Source organism: Anser cygnoides, chromosome 1 (assembly GCF_040182565.1).
Source record: "Anser cygnoides isolate HZ-2024a breed goose chromosome 1, Taihu_goose_T2T_genome, whole genome shotgun sequence".
Lineage (NCBI taxonomy): Eukaryota > Metazoa > Chordata > Aves > Anseriformes > Anatidae > Anser > Anser cygnoides.
The window spans coordinates 138,203,298-138,221,720 of NC_089873.1; positions in this window are offsets into that span (position 1 = coordinate 138,203,298).

Consider the following 18,423-nt stretch of genomic DNA (forward strand, 5'->3'; position numbering starts at 1 on the left):
ATTTGGAGAAAAGCACAAGATTGCTGTCTAATTATAAAGGACTGTGCTTGTACCATTTCGCCCATTTGTTATAATCAAAATCATTAAACTAAATTAATTTAGCATTGTGCCATTTTGTCTCATTAAAATCTATGTCAAGAGAATAAACAAGAGAATTAATTCATTTACTGTTGTACCTTATAAAAATGTTTATACCGCATTTCATGTGATGCAGAAGCACCTGGCTCGCTGGTAGGAGACTGCAGTGCTCTGGGTGGCTGCAAAATGCTGTAGGGTTGGTTGAGAGAGACCTTTACAGAGAGAGAGCGTTGCAGTTGAGAGAGGCTGTATAGTGACGTGGTCACCCAAATACACAGGACAGGAGTTGCCTTTGGCCTCCAGGGCATCTTCTGCTTGAAGAGAGTAGGGAGCCAAGGAACAGCACTTCATAGCCGTCATCTCTAGATCACTAGGCAGCTGTTGTTATTTACAGAGTCACACAGATGTTGAAAATTTCCCTTTCTGCTTTCCCAACCCCTCTCCAAAAGCCCCAGTAGTCAAAGAGACTTCTTGGCAGTAGCGTCTGCAGACTCTGGTTTGCAGCTGCATGCAGGTGCCCGTCTCATCATACAATCATAGAAGGAAACACCAACGTCCAGGAGAGGCCTTTGTGCTCCCTTCACCCCAGGTAACTTGGGTTACAAACACTGGTCTTAACCACCTCTTGGTGGCTGCAGCTTATGGTGGGAAGGCAGGTGCTTCAAGATCTCCTCGATCCAGCACAAGTGGCATGTGTTGCATATTTCCATGGTGGACAAGCAGAGGCTGAAGGACCTTTCCATCTGCATCTTCCCACTGGTCCCATCAGGCTGGTCCTTGGCTGCCAGTACAACCAGCCCCATATTCTCTCCTTTGCAGCTACAGAGCACGTGGGTAGCTCTGGAATTTTTACAAGGTTAAATACGTCCACTGAGACAGTCTCTTAAACTACAGACATTTTTTATTTAATCATCGCGTTTAAATATCTTTATGCCACCCATGCGCACAGATTTTCATTACACTTTCAATGGGCTAATAACCATTCTGTGTCTGTGCCCTACTTGTGCACATTTTGCCAAATAAAATGCCAACTGGCACTGTTTGGTCATATTCAGATGCAAAGGCAGATGTCTGCCCTTGTAGGCAACATGGCTGGGCACTCTGTGTGTGAGTGTGTGTGTGTGTGTGTCTGCGCTTAGCCACCCTTTTTCAATGATACAAGAGTGTTTTTCTGAAATGAAGCTTGGCTTCCCTGCCCTCATGAGCTCCCTTTCATAAGAGAGCAATGAGATTCCTAATGAAAGACACCAAGCCTGTGTAACTACAGGAGAAATATGCTGGGTTTTTCATTTTTACTTTTTCATTTGGTCTGCCAGCATGAATATTTTCGTCTGTTCTCCAATCACCTAAGAAGCTTTCAGTGAGTGCACTGTGTATGACTTGATTATTATCCTATTATTTAATTGATGTTTGATTGAAAGTCATAGCACACTTTTATTCTTTCTGTCTGAAAGAACTTTCAAGAATTGCTCTCTGAAATCCTTTTCTGTACATGCATCTTCCTGGCATGCCTGAGCTCGGTGTTGGCAGCTGGTCATGGCAGAACATTTCCCCACCGTGCTGGCAGCATCTGACAGCTTTAGGATCTTGGGGAGCACGAGGAAAGCAAGCCTGTTCCCTGCAACACTGGGAGCGGGGACCACCAGCCGGGAAGGCACACACATGCCAGTGCAGCCCATAGGTCTTCCTCCAGCCATGTGAGAGGATGAGGATGGGCTTCCTCTCTTCTGCAGGCCTGCTGCAGCTGGACCAGGCTCCCTGGCACAACACAAGCTGTCACAGCACCTGGCCTCTCACAGCACACATCCTGAAATCTACTCCAGACGATCAGCAGAGGGAGGTGAGGAGTAAAGAGGGTGAGGCAAGTCGTGAGGGGCACCCTGCTCCCCTTGCTCCTGTCCCAAACACAGTCCTCACTCGTCGCTCTGCCTTTTATCCTCCTCCCGTCCTGTGACCCCTGCTCCTTGGACTTGGTCTCGTTCCCATCCACTCCTCCTCCTCCCCAACAACCTTTGTTTCTTTTCCATCAGCTTTTTGTTGCCCCAGTTTCACCTCCTCTCCCCTCTGAGTCCCTTGACCACAAACAAGGCTGGCAGAGGCAGCATTTACACACAGATTTAGGCAGAGCATAACTAATATTTCATATTACAGATATTTAATACAACATACACACAGATTTATGTCTATATGTCATATTATTTTGACATATGCAAAATAAACCAAAAGGCCCTCAGGAACCTTTTTCTGTAGCCATTATCCTTCCATTTTCTGTATTCCTCTCCCATCCGTCATATGTAAACATGAATTACAAATTCTTTGGGACAAAAAGTGCTTCATTTTATTTGCCTATTGGCAACAGCAATATTCTGGGTGAAGAATGAATAAGTAATTATTACATTTTTTATTATTATTATGGAGTGAGCAATATTTTTTTTTTCTTCAGAATACAAACAATCAGGTAAAAAATAACTAAATGTCCTTTGCTTTCCATAATGCCTCTGGAGAGCTCCTACAGGACTAATTTCCATCTGTGGAAACATCTAATCTCTATTAGAGGGTGTTTTTCTTTACCACTTCAGGAAAAAAAAAAAAATCTCATAAAGGGATCTCTTCTCTGCAATTAGAAAAACATATTTTAAAGAGTAGACATCATATATTTAAAAAAAAATCCTGTTGTGAGTGGAATTGAAGATAAGTTAATAATCTTGTATTCTGTGTCTTTTCTGCTTTGTTCTAAGAAATTCATCTCTCTAGATTAATAACAAGACAAGAGTTAGACATGAGATAATTTACCACATCATTTATTTACACATTTTAATGAAGGAAAGATCATAGAAGCATAACAGAGCTGAAGTTTGTTGTCAGTTGGGTTGGGAAATGTATATAAATTCCAGGAACAACTTAGTCAGTACCGACACTATTTTAATTTTAAATGGAAATTATGCAGCTAACAAGTCGTATCCTGTCTTCTCACCACTGTTGATCTGCAAAGCAACAATTCTAGAGGGCATAATGCGAGATCTCACAAAAAATACTTTTGAAAAATAAAATCTGATGTGTGATTCTCCAACTTTAGTTTTAACTGCACTGCTGCACCTGTATCAAAAATTTTGAAAGCCATTTCAATATGCCTTGAAGATTCCATTTTCTTATTTTGCAATCAAATAGCATGGACCATAATCTTGATTTATTTCAAGTCATTGCCTTTCCAGTGGAAATATATCATCATTCAACTATTTCATTGCATGCTTGACAGCAATATGATCACTTTGGATAAAGTCACACTGACCCACAACTGCCTTTGCAATGTTTGGATATAAAGATTTTGTATTTTTTTAAATACATGCTTAGAGATATTAATTTTACAGAACCAAATCGAGAGAAAGATTCAGGAAACACGTGTTGTTGAGCAAACAAGATGAGAGATGAAGGTAATGTTTTGTACAGTTTTCTACCTCCATACCATGGAGGGGTAGAACAAAGAAACATGGATGTCCTGCTTCCTGCTCCCAGCACTGCTTCTGTGTTTCAACATAAACAGTCACCAAAACAAACAAAAACAAAAACAAACAAACAAAACTATTGGAGTGGTTGGAGTAGACGGTAAGCAAGTGCCCAAACCAGTAGGCTGGGAGCCATTGCTTCCTCGCATGCCTGGAGGAGCCCCGTATCCTCCTGGGCAGGCTGAAGCAGCCCAGAAGAGTACGCAGCCTCCTGATACGGACGCTGTCCTGGGAGGAGGTGTGTGCAGGCTGGAAGCCTCTTGGGATGGGGTGGGAACTGCTCTAAGGCATTTTGAAAGATCCCTGTGTTACGACACTGAACAGATGGTGCATGAATCATACTCTTTCCCTTTGCAACAAAAAATATACCTGTAGCTGCACTGGGTGCAGATCCGCTGCGACAGACACATCTTGGGAACAGTTATAGGACCAGTCCTTCCAGGATGATGGCATGGAGGAATGCATGCTTTCTGGACTGCAGTTAAGTTTAGGCATGAACATAGTGTTGAGATGCCCAGTCCCATCAAAACTGGGGCATTTCTGGACATGAACAAGGCATAACTAAAACACACAAGGTGCCTCCAGGGTTACCTGGTGGTGCTTTTCAAGATTACAAGTTTGGATGTCACTGTGCATCTGTCTCCACATTCCTGTGTTCAGGGGAGTGCGGTGGAGCCAGTCAGTATGTCTCTACCTAGGTGTAGACATGCCCTTGTGTATCTAGGGAACGAAAAACTTGCAGATAGGCAGCATCTGAGAAAGCTTCAGAGATTTAATATATGGGTGGTTTGGTACCCATGCTCTCTGCATAGCCTTAACTGCCGTGTGAAATGTTTACTAAGGGCCAGTTTTTCAGAGACTCTTGTGCAAAATAGCTCCACTTTAAGCTTTTGCCCTGTCCTTTTGATTCCCACAGGGATCTTTGTCTGTAACAAGTTACTCTTAGTAATAAGGTAGGATATAAATTGATCCTATTTACTATTCTAGACTTGTAAGTAAATCCAATAACAGATAATTGTATCTATACTCCGCTTCCGCTACAAGGATGCAAAGACTAATTCATCTTCTTGGTAATTTTCTTGGTAATTTCCTTAGTTAACATTTTTATTTTATTATGAGCAACAAAATTGAAATTCTGTCTCTCTTTTTTTTTTTTTTTTTCCTTATTCAGATGGAAAAGGGAGATAGGAAGATATGAAAAACACTATGGCTTTTAGTTATTTCAGGCTATATCATTAGATGATATAAAGTCATCAGAAATCCTGCAACTTCCTCTATTCAATTCCTCAACAGAAAAGTCCAGGTTTAAAAGGAGTAGGTCTTCCATGGTGCTTGTGATTTATTGGTTCATATTTCTCCTGAAGTTATCTGTCTGAATCTTCACAGCCTTGTCAGAAATTGCTTGCTGTGACCTGGGTTTACTTTCCCACATTCATCATCTTAATTTCATGCCATCTTTTCTTTGTTAAACCTCTTGAAAAATCTCATCATTCCCTTGTCCCATTTGGCCAGATACATCATAATTAAACTCAGAAGCCCCAACCATATGTGGTTTTAAACCTTTGTTATCCGCTACATCAAATTTTTTTCTGAAATTGAGATGACACCTCTCAAAACTACATATTGGGAAATTTGTCAAATGCCTTTTCTTCCATGTTGCTCCTTATGCATGGTGGAAAGCTCTATCTGCAAAGCAACTTCATTGTCCATATGCATGTTTCACCCCAAAATGTCTCTATTGCAATGCCAAAAGTCTGACAGTCAGACAGCTGGCGTGTTGTAACTGCTGCTTTTCATTACTGACCAGACTGCCTCTTATGTGTTTTCTCCATCTGTTGCTTGTAACTACCTTTGGTCCTCTTGTTACTGATCATGGGACAGATACTGTCTATTTACACATAAAATTCACAGTAGAGCTCTAACTCCTACGCCAGTGCCTAGCAGTATCTTATCCTGGTAGAAATACTTGAACCAACTTCAAAGTAATCTGCAACAGGATGACAGAAATACAAGCAGCCCTTAAAACAGGTACTTTTTTTTTTTTTTTCTTGTATGTATATATGAAGTGATGTATTCATGTTGCCTTTTCGTGAATATCTAATGATCTGATTGCCACCGTGTCTAGAAGCCCTCTGATGAGGTAGGTGACATTCAACCCTCTACTAAATGATTGTTGTTGCTCTGACGTACTGGTATCACTAAATTTAAGAGAACAAATGTTACATAACACTAAATACTGCATGTTCCAACATTTTCATTATTTTAGATATCATAGTTTCATTTTGCTCTTATTTCTTCTACTCCATAGGTGAGCATCACACATTTCATTAGTGGAGTACCATTGGACAAAGTTGTCCCCTACTTGTTCTTAAACCAAAGCAATCAGATCATTACTAATGCAAAAGGAAAAGCTGCAATTCTATGGCTGCAGAGTTAATGGACAAGTTTTATGGGGTTCAGTAAGTTGTTATGATGTGAGTTTTAAAGTCTGAGAGTGATTATGAAGCATATGGAATTACTTCAGAAAGCACAGCTAGAGCCAGGGGCCTTTGTAAAGACAGCTATTACAAATACACATGAATATGAAAAGCAGTTACCGCTAATGGTCAGAAATGAGGCCAAAGAATCTATATGTATTTATTATTCATCTACTGTAAGTCTAATGTTGTATCATGCAGGACAAATATAATAAACAAGAGAAAACACATTAATCTGCTTTCTACAGAAGTTAAGCAACTTTGGGGAAACAGATAACGGTAGCAGGAGCTGATGAGTAAAATAATCCCACCATTTGCAGTCATTGCTCCTTAAGTAGCAATTCCTTAACAGCAAATAAAGGTACCTGTGCATCTTAGGTTCCTTGAACTTCAGCTGTCACATTTGCCTTTACCTTTTCTAAGGCTGGCACCTCCTGAGATGTCTTTTGCCTCTATTCTCATAGCAGATCTTATCGGGGAGCTCTTCTTGAGCAGTGAGCTAAAACTCTGACAAAAGTAACTTGGCACTTCAAGTTGTCTAAAGACAACACTAGTGGGTGAGAGACCTCTGGGCAGGAGTCCTTTCAGACCCTTGACACATGCCCCTGGGCTTCACTATATTTAATTGTGCCCTCCCCTGCCTGTCCCCAAGCCATGGTCACCACAGCCTGCTGTCCACTTTGCCTTGAGTGGGAAGGATTCACAGCTACTTTGGCCAGAATGTGCCTGCAACTCGTGTTGAGGCAAAGGTTTAACTGCGGATGAGGAGTGCACTCTTTCAGTGATGCCTAGAAATGCTTCTGATAGATTTGGCAATTATAGCTGTATCATAAAGTATTGATGACAAGCAGTGGAAATGCTGGCTTGTTCAAGTCTCTAATGGGAACATATGGTTGCAATTAAATGTTTTCAGAAAGTTTCCTTAGGGTGGGATGGAATTCTGGTAAAAGATGGTGATAAATGGCTTGGGTACTTGAGGTAAGGAAACTGAAGCTGCAAGGCCTCATTCTGCTTTTCTGGGGCAGAATCTGAAACTTCTGCCTATCAGGCAAATATCTGGCCCGATCTGATTGCTGCATACTCCCTAAAGCTTTTTGCTGTTATATAGCCTGGAAGAAGGCAAGGCTTTCTCCACCTTTAAAACCTGAGAAACTCTCCAAGTGAATCTGCACCAACTGATGGCAGTATACGCAGGTCAGCAGAATTACTCTGTCCAAATCTTCTAGCACTTCAAGGAGTACTATAATGTAATCTTTCAAGTAATTACTCTTGTAACTGTCATTAATTTAACTTGGATGTCTCTTTAAGGCATTTAAGGCACAACATTAGAGCTATATATTTCTGTGTCAGTTTGTAAATCTTTTCTTATGCCACGAGAAGTTATTTTGCCTTTGTTCTTTCCTAATTTCTCAGAAGAGACTGTTTTAATCACAGTTTTCACTGTTCTATATAATGCATTGTACAGAGTAGCTTTTGTATGGACTCTTCTGGACAGACTGGAGAGCTGGGCGATCACCAACCACATGAAGTTTAACAAAGGCAAGTGCCGGGTCCTGCACCTGGGACGGGGCAACCCTGGCTGTACGTACAGACTGGGCGACGAGACGCTGGAGAGCAGCCCCGCAGAGAGGGATCTGGGGGTTGTGGTTGACAGCAAGTTGAATAAGAGCCAGCAGTGTGCCCTGGCAGCCAGGAGGGCCAAACATATCCTGGGGTGCATCAAGCACGGCATTGCTAGTTGATCAAGGGAAGTGATTGTCCCGCTCTACTCTGCGCTGGTGCAGCCTCACCTCGAGTACTGTGTGCAGTTCTGGGCACCACAGTACAAAAAGGACATTAAACTGTTGGAGAGTGTCCAGAGGAGGGCGACGAAGGTGGTGAAGGGCCTAGAGGGGAAGACATATGAGGAGCAGCTGAGGTCACTGCGCCTGTTCAGCCTGGAGAAGAGGAGGCTGAGGGGGGACCTCATCGCGGTCTACAGCTTCCTCGCGAAGGGGAGTGGAAAGGCAGGTGACCTATTCACTGTAAACACCAGTGATAGGACCTGTGGGAACGGTGTGAAGCTGAGGCAGGGGAGGTTTATGCTGGACATCAGGAAGAGGTTCTTCACCGAGTGGGTGGTCGCACACTGGAACAGGCTCCCCAGTGAAGCAGTCACTGCACCAAGCCTGTCTGAATTTAAGAAGCGATTGGACTGTGCACTTAGTCACACGGTCTAAACTTTTGGGCAGACCTGTGCGGTACCAGGAGTTGGACTTGATGATCCTTATGGGTCCCTTCCAACTCGGGATATTCTATGATTCTGTGATTCTATGATTCTTTTTTGCTGAGTGGTCACTGCAGTTGTTCCTAATACCTTCCTCATTACTTATGCCCATTAGGCCCCAGCAAACCAAAAGGCAGAGTTTTATACTAATAGCTAACTCCTAAGCAGCTTCTTCCCCACTGGAGGGTCAGTTACTGTGTCCAAATTTAAACACTCTGCTGCAAACGTTCATGACAAAGTGGAAGGAAGCAAGAACTGGCAGCAGGCAAAGGTGGCTAGGAAACACTGTCTGTTTTTAAACAGGTAAAATATCCAACTCTGAAATCAGCATTGATTTACCGTGCTAATTTCAGTGAATAGGATTTAGTGAGTGACGTGCCTGTGGCCCCTTGCCCACTTCACTTCTCTGATTTATGTGCAAAATTGATTATGCTGAGCTTAACCATTACCAAAGGAAAACAGAGCACAACAGGTTGTAAAATGCCAGCCTCAAGAAGCTGTGTGCAGTGGCTTTTTTCTGCATGGCAATATCAACATGGATGTTCAAAATGCATTGTATTACAGCTTGGACATCAAGCTATATCTTGTTTTCTGTATTCCAGGATGTCAACCACTGGCATAGCCAGCATGGGTGATTTTATCAGAAACAAAAATGGGAGCTGGTAACTCTAGATAACATTTGAAGAAGTTACAAAATGCATTGATGTTGATGGGTGCCCAGCCTTTCATTCAACAGCATCACTTTACTGCACAGTCCCTTTGCCTGTTGAACAAGGACTTCTGAGGTCACAGAGAAATGTAGTCCTACTTTATAACTGTATTTTACTTGGCCCAGTATCAGTGTTTTCAAAGTCCTGCTCCATCGGAGCCCTTTGATGTTCAATGCCATGTTGAAGTAAATATTCTATAGCTATGCCTTGAGCTATTGTGTCTAACAGGCTTTCTGTTGGCTTTTCAAAAATATTAAACATACGTAAAGTTTAAGAAGATTCACAGGCAAGAAAGTCAGTATGCACATCCATCCCCTACCAGGCTCAGCATGAGTGCATGAGACAACTTCAAAGCTTCCAAACACAACATTCAAAAGGCTCAAGAAAGCTTTTGCCTGAAAATAAACTTCTGATCAAGTGCATTCCCTGAATCTTCTGAACTAGGGTGATACCTGCAAGAAAGCAAAATCAGCACAATAACCCTTGGTCAGTTTTCTCTGGAATTTTTTTCCTGTGATTTCACATGCCTTGGTGCTTCTTTGCACTTGAAAGCTAAGTCACATTCAAACAGATTATGAATTCAAAGCACAGTTACTACTTCTGAATCACACCATAAGGTAGATGCTGTTGTTCCAGAATAACTGAATTGCTCCTGCTCAGTTGGAAGCTGGACTGAGCCCAGACAGAGTAAGGCACTCTGGAAGATATGAATGTTTTCATGAGTATAGCCACAGCTGCCATTCTTTGTAAAGGAACAGCCTGGATTGTGCATAGTCAGGCAAAGGAAAAATGTGCTGTTTATTTCAGAAACCAACAAAACAGTGACAGCTTTCTCTTCACCTTTCAGACTTGTTTATTTATTTTATTTTATTTTATTTTATTTTATTTTATTTTATTTTATTTTATTTTATTTTATTTTATTTTATTTTATTTTATTTATTTTACTATTTTCTTAAACAGCCCATTGGTGTCAGGTCCCATGAGACGATTCTACACGGTAGGCCACAACTGCACATCTGGGACACAGGGAGATCTGGCGTTCAGGTCCTCCCTGTGAGAACTGTTGGACATCAGTCAAATGATGGTCAAAATACATGCACCCTCGAAAGTGTTGGGTCTGGAAGCACAGCTTCCATCCAGCGTAACAACTTAGCCAGGACCTCCAATTGTTTTTTCCCTCTGGGATCCTGAATCCACAGCTGCATGATAGATTGGTTTGTCTGCTGAAGGTCTGAACAGTGTGCTCCATTGCCTGCTGGGTTGGAGAAATGGCCTTGATACCTCTGGGCAGAGTAAGACCTAGAACAGTTAGTCAATGTGGACTGTGATGCTAATGGCAACCAAAATTACTTACACTACTGACAGCTTTTAGCATTTTGGCTTTCTTTTTTTTTTTTTTTCATGTGTTTTATGTGAAATTCAGGTACTTTTTGATCTAAACATAGAGTACAAGAGAATTTATGACAGGAAACTAATAGACTCACCTCTAGAGTAGTCATCAAAGTTTGGTGATGATTGTCAACATCCAAGAAAATTCTAACATATAAAGGGAAGTATTAACTGTTGTTTTTGTTTGTTTGTTTGTTTGTTTGTTTGTTTGTTTTTTCATTAGGCAATCCTGGAAAGATTATATTGTTTCTTGAAATTCACAAAGGGACACAGGTAGGTAGGTTCTATGAAGGCTGTATGGAGGTTGGCAGGATCCTACCAGCATTACTGCATTATACCTGCCAAAATAACCTGTCAAAAAAGAAAAGTGGGAAATATTAGCTTTCAGCCGTTATATTTCTGTCAAAAACATAATTTCTTGATTTCTTTCAACTTTCTTCTGTTATGACAGGTGGTGCTTGATCAAACCAGATCTTTTATGATTTTCAGCCTTCTAGGCTTCATGTTTAGATCTTGTAATAAATTGCAGACTGTACAAACTGGGAAAAGTCTTTTATCCTGTAGATAACAGAGAAAAAGGTTTTGCATGGAAATTATAAAAAAAAAATAGTTCTGAATGATTTCTTCCTTTTAACATTTTTTCTGCAAGTTGATTCTGATTTCTTTTACTTTCGTAACTACAGCTAAAATCAGGGAGATGAAAAGTCCATCTGAACAGTGTAAATTTATAGGTATGAAAATAATCTGCAGTCGAGAGAGCACATTTGTAACTGGTGGCTGAGCATTCCAATTTACACTTCTGTGCTTTCCTCAAACTATTTCTACTGAGCAACCAAACCATCACAGTGATATTGATCTCTAACTTCAAAACAAAACAAAACAAAACAAAACAAAAACTAACAAACAGGAAGACAGTCCTTATATATTTCTTATCTTTTCCTTTGATTTTTATGTTTCAGTTCTTAACCCATATCTCATTTAACATTCTACATTCTCTAATGCTGCCGAGGTTAAACGCTGTCCTACCAGAGCCTCCTGTTTCAGTTCATAAGACATTTTCATAGAATCATAGATACATAGAATATCCCAAGTTGGAAGGGACCCATAAGGATCATCAAGTCCAACTCCTGGCACTGCACAGGTCTGCCCAAAAGTTTAGACCATATGACTAAGTGCACAGTCCAATCGCTTCTTAAATTCAGACAGGCTTGGTGCAGTGACTACTTCACTGGGGAGCCTGTTCCAGTGTGCGACCACACTTCTGGTGAAGAACCTCTTCCTGATGTCCAGCATAAACCTCCCCTGCCTCAGCTTGACACCATTCCCGTGGGTCCTATCACTGGTGTTTACAGTGAATAGGTCACCTGCCTCTCCACTCCCCTTCGTGAGGAAGTTGTAGACCGTGATGAGGTCCCCCCTCAGCCTCCTCTTCTCCAGGCTGAACAGGCCCAGTAACCTCAGCCGCTCCTCATACATCTTCCCCTCTAGGCCCTTCACCATCTTCGTCGCCCTCCTCTGGACACCCTCCAACAGTTTAATGTCCTTTTTGTACTGTGGTGCCCAGAACTGCACACAGTACTCGAGGCGAGGCCGCACCAGCGCAGAGTAGAGCGGGACAATCACTTCCCTTGATCAACTAGCAATGCCGTGCTTGATGCACCCCAGGACACGGTTGGCCTTCCTGGCTGCCAGGGCACACTGCTGGCTCTTATTCAACTTGCTGTCAGCCACAACCCCCAGATCCCTCTCTGCGGGGCTGCTCTCCAGCGTCTCGTCGCCCAGTCTGTACGTATAGCCAGGGTTGCCCCGTCCCAGGTGCAGAACCCGGCACTTGCCTTTGTTAAACTTCATGTGGTTGGTGATCGCCCAGCTCTCCAATCTGTCCAGATCTCTCTGCAAGGCCTTTCCACCCTCATCAGAGTCCACAACTGCTCCAAGTTTGGTGTCGTCGGCAGATTTGCTCAAAACACCTTCTAGTCCTACATCCAAATCATTTATAAAGACATTGAAGAGGACTGGCCCTAAAATGGAGCCTTGAGGGACCCCACTAATGACCATCCGCCAGCCAGATGTGGCTCCATTTACCACAACCCTTTGAGCCCTGCCCGTCAGTCAATTGCTCACCCATCGTATGATGTTTTTGTTAAGTTGTATGCTGGACATTTTGTCCAGTAGGATCCTGTGGGAAACCGTGTCAAAAGCCTTGCTGAAGTCCAAAGAGATCACATCAGCTGGTTTCCCTTGGTCAGCTAGATGGGTGATCTTATCATAAAAGGAAATCAAATTTGTTAGGCAGGACCTACCCCTCATGAACCCATGTTGGCTGGGACCAATGACTGCATTGTCCCCCAGGTGCGCCTCAATAACTTCAAGGATCATCGTCTCCATAATTTTACCAGGCACTGACGTGAGACTGACAGGCCTGTAAGTCAGCCTGCCTTTTCTCAAAAAATAAACAAGTGCTCATGAAAGAGACCGATGTGTCAAAACAAAATCATTTCCATTTGTGGAAGCATGCTGATTGTGATGAGCTTCGAGTGGAGCAGAGGCAGTCTGATGGGCAGGCTTTGCTGTATTTGAATTTGCTGCTCTGCATCTGGGGAGGCCAAGCTTTCCCCCATGACACCAGTGAAAACTTGTCTACAGGTCACAGCTTGTTGGCTGCAGCTGGAGCTTGACACTGAATTAGGAAAACTGAAAATCTTTAAAACAAAAGTTTAAGCCCATTTGCAAAGCTCCCATTTTATGCAGGGATCAATAATCCAGCCCATTCAGCCAGAAGCATGCTTAGCCTGTGAGTTAGCTTGGGTTCCATGACCAACGACTTTGCATTCTCTCTAGAAAATTTCTATTTCAAGCCATTCTTTACATTCTCTATTCTTTACAATCCTGCGTTCTGCTGAAAGGCACAGAACTGTAACTTTTCTTTCAAATTTGGATTTCTTTTCCCATTTTTTTTCTGCCTTAAGATGGAAAAAAGAGTTGAGTAAATGTTAATTGATACTATGCTTCTTTGTGATTAGAAAATATATTTATAAAGACAAAAAATTTTAAATGCTTTTAAAAATTTTAAAAGCATAAAGAAAGAAAAATAAAGTAGAACATTATTCTAATGGATCATAAAACTATGAATTAAATGAAAACAGATCTTACTAAGATTTTAAAAATCTATTGATCATTTCCTTTCTATTGTTTTACTATATTTGGAACAACATAAAAACAAAAAAGGGGCAGTGTGAATATTCTAAGCAACTCATTTTCTTTCCATAAAGTGATACTAAGCTACCTTTTTTCTTTCATCTTTATTCCAAGGTTCCTCTTACTTCTCATAAACGTGTATTCAATCGGTCTTAATATGATCCTGACATTTTTTTCCCTTCCAAATGTCTCTTGAATGAATTGCATGTGCCAAAGTAGCAAAATAAATGAGTAAAAAATACACAAAAGTTATCAATTTTTAACTTGATGAATTTATTGAACATTTTATTTATTAATAAATATTTTGTTGGCCCTGGTTTTAGTCCAAGAATTGCTGTTGCTATGCCTTAAATGAAACACAGTATTTATTTTTACCAGACTGTTTGTTTTGGAGAAAACAAACAAGTATTGTTTGGCCTCCAGAGGTCTGAGTAACATTGCTTTGACTAGGAAGAAAATACTGGCATTATATAGTTTCTTTCATAGCTGTCTGCTGTGAAAAACAAAACACAACTAACTCACAGCTCCAGTGCAAGCCACGAGTGGTTTAGCGAGTGCTATGCAGATCCCTCCAGAGCCTGCAAATTCATTTCCAGTCCTTTCTAAGCTGCTGGGCCTCTCCCTGTTTTACTAATAAAAGTACTTTGCAAAGCCACATGATTAGGATGACAGACAACAGCATGGATCATATCCATATTTTGAACCAGACAGGGCAAAATGTTCACTCAAATCCTATCCTGCAGTCAAACATAACCTGTTGATGGCAAAAGTTGAGACACCCCACTGCATTGCTCTCTCCTCCACAGCCAGGGCCACAGAGCAAAGTGCCATCAACTAGTGAAAAATAAAAGCTGCCCACAGAAACAACCAAGCGTCAGGTTCACTCAGCATCATCTGATAACCCCGTGGAACAGGTGATCAATATTCATCAGCATCACAGTTCCCCTGCTAGTGATGGTTAATGGGCTGATAATGCCATCCTCCTTGTAGCCAAATCCCATCAGGGACCAGACAGCTGGAGCTAAAGGAGAAAACTTATCAGATCTGGCAGGAGACAGTTTAGGAGGCTAAAATTAACCTTGGACCATTCACAGAAAGAACTAATTGTTTGTGACTGCTAGATTCCTGCCAGTGGCAAAGGTTTATTGCTGCACAGATCTTAACCTGATACTCGTTTTTCTGCAGCAGGAAAGAAAAACAAACTGAAGGAGAAAAAAAATCCCGGGGTTATTTTTAACTCCTCCCCCTCAAAGGAATATAAATTAGCGTAAAGAAAATTAAAGCTATAGTTAAAGCTTTATGCATTTGTACTAATAATGAGTCAAGTTACTTCAGGACTCCAGAACATATTGTGAATTCATGATCTTGACAGAGCCTTCAGTCAGAAAAAAAAAAAAAAAAAGTCTGTCAGAAAACCCCAAGTCTGCCGAATTGCTCTTACTTTACTAACACCTCCAATAACATCATTTCCTCCCCTTCCCATGCCAGCAGTACACAAGCTGAAAGCTGGCTCTGACTGAAGAGTCATTAGCTCATGACTCATGAAAAGGGAAGCAAATAAACAAGAGGCTTAACCAAAGGTGGTGGCAAAATCTATGTCATGGTGTGAGGATGTGCAAGAGAGGGAAGATGTAATGCTTGGCAATATGCTCGAGTTATGGATATCTCGACTTTCAGGCATATTTGTGTTCAGCATAACAGTACTACAGAGCAAACGCTAATACAAGACAGTGAACCTGGAAACATGGAAGAGGACTCCAGCTGGAAGAGCTGGAGAACAATTTTGCTTCAGAGAAGAAGAAAAATATTGGTGAGAATAGAAGATAAATTGACAAGTGAAAAGATGGAACATTTAGTCCAACAAAGAGAAAGGAATGGACAGACAAGTAGCCCTTGGCAGCAGCTACAAATAAAAATAAAACTAGTACCAGAAGAGGCTCATCTGTATGACCCTCATAAAGTGAGAATTCCAACACAGGAGCTGGTTCAGAAAATACGCAAAGCTGATAAATGGGCTTGAAACTAAGAGGACCTTGAAAATAGCAGAGAGGACCTTACTTGGTGTTCTTGGCATCAGGACAAACATATACGTTTAACTTACACTGAAGCGGATCAAGGTTTCTACACTTTCTAGGTGTCTAGGATGCACAAAGAGAAGGTTTAAGTTATATTTGCGGAATTCATTCTATCCCATTCTTAAGGGAGAAAAGTAAAAGCATAGCAAGAAGAATTAAAAACAAGCAGCAGGAATTGGTTATGATAAGAAGGATTTGACTTCCAGTTACAGGTACACAATCTGGTAAAAAGTTTTTTCTTGAAGAATTGAAACCATACAGGTGTCTGGGATACTAAGGCAAAACATGGATGACTTAAAAGCGAGAAATGGAAGAGTGGAGAGGTAAAGTGATCTGGTGACACTTCTGAATCACTGTAGTGTTAAAACCTAGCTGAACTAGGCTCAGGTGTATGATGATCTAGTAGAAGATTAAGCGATGTGAGATGGTCCAGAGGAAAGAATGTCAAAAAAAATATCCTGAGATAATTTGAGGAGTCAGCGATAAACCCTGAGGGTAAAATGTATACATGGATAGAGGATCTCTGTAATATGACTGAAGAGATCAATAAATACTGTAAATTATGCCCTTAATGAGAGATTTTAATTCCTAAATATAGATCACCTGAGGCTGAGAAATGTGAGAACTGCCAAAAGTCAAGCTCAGTTACACATCACAAAGATATTCATGAAAGTAGAAAAAGTTCTTCATCCATAAAGACCATGGAAGATGACGGAAATAAGTGTAATTTGTCTGAACCTAGGAGAACAGATAAGAATATTTTAAGAAAGCAAGTAAACTGTAAAGTGCATTTTCCTGTCTTGTCCAGGGAATATGTCTGATACCTGATTTCTTTCCTGCTTCTCCCACAATATCTTTGTTAGAGGGAAAAGAAACTGATGAGAAAGTCACCTAGCAACATATCTTTTGGGGCTAAGTTAAACCACTTCCAAGAATGGTATTGTGTGTCCATCAGAAGTCTGGGCAGGTATGCAACAAAGCATCTTTGCAAACAGGTGGCTAAGTTTATATATGAATGGCAGGGGCTGTGTAAAGCAGGTTGACTTCCATTCCTCCGGTGTTTCTCACATGTAATGCACATTTAAAAATAAGTGGAAGAGCAAAACTTAAGGATAGTGATTCTTGGGATAATTATGCATTTGAGTCTTTCTCTGCCAGCACAAACTTCTCAACTAAAAGTAATTTGATTGGAATAATTTCTCCTAAGGCCCCATCAGCACCAGCAAGATTGCCTGGCAGAGAAAGGTAACCCTACATTTATTTTCCTTGGCATTCCTCTAAGGATCAAATATTTTGGCCCTTTCTAGGGGCCAAATTTACTATTACTTCTTTCCAACCTAAAGCACAAAGATCATAGTAGAAATGTTGCAGTAATAAGAGTAATTCCCTGCTCAGAAAAAAACATATATATTATAGTTATTATTTTTAATATTATTCAGTGATAATCAAAGAAACTTAAATAGTTATATTATGGAAACTCCTCAAGCTAACCCTTTAACAGTAGTGTAGAAAACAGATAGATAACAAAAATAAGGTGCAGAAATAATTCTAATGTATTCATAAATTGGAAGGTGAGAGTGTAAATGCTACTCTACATTCAGGACACAGGTAAAAAACATATTCTTCATAGATAATAATAAACACTAGGAATTCTTTATCTAAACAGAAGACAGAGACCAAGCGATACAGAAAGGCTTCCTTCAGCATTGGCTTGGGATTGAGAATCACAGAAACAAAATGGTTCAAAAAAAACATAAAAGAACCTTGGTTCCATGGCTATATTTTTTATGCTCATATACTTATAACAAACCAAAGAAAATAAACTTTTTGTAAATTCTGGTAAGCAGCAAGATATTTAGATGCTTTACACTTGGACGTGAAATGTCTATTTCTTCTAATAAATAATTTCCTTTCTTCCTTTCTCACTCTCTTTCTCTCCTTCTTTCATTCTTTCTTTCCTTCTTTCCTTTCTTCTTTCCTTCTTTTCTTCTTTCCTTCTTTCTTGTGGGAATATGATGGGAATATAAAGAACTGTTTCATTTTTCAAGAATATTTTATACTTACAACTACAGATATGAGCATGACCATCTTTGTGTTGTTACTCAAATAAGAAGAAAAGATATATATATATATATATATTCATATTGACCTCATACAATTTTGTCAGTATAGTTATCAAACCAAAACAATGTGGGTATGTAAAATATTTAACACAGAACATTTTTAATAAAAACAAAAAATAGATCTATAATAGGTACATAACTGAGCATCCTAATTGCTGGACTATATGAGAGTATATGTTAAGGCTTTTTCATTCTCTTCTGCTGGAGCTTCTTTGTTTTTCATTAAGCATTTAATTGCAATGGGAATATGAACTGAAACACCAGTCTCTCACTTTGCAGGCAAATATTGTAACACGTTAGAAGACATTTCAGTTCTCTCCGTGGCCAAAAATATCTGCTATTTCTTCCTCCATTTCACCTCCAATTTTATCTAATTAGCATTGAAATTCTTTTGGATCTATTTTCTGAAATAAATAAATAAATGTCTTTCAAGATTTCATTTTTTGAATAATTAAACTGTTTGGAAAATCTGACTAGAGTTTTAAAATAGCTTAGAATCAAACAAAACAGTACTTTTATGTCAAATTTTAAATTACTTAATTCTGCTTGTGACAACTCACTTTTGCTACTTATATTATCTGAAGTGCTGCATCGAAAAATTTAA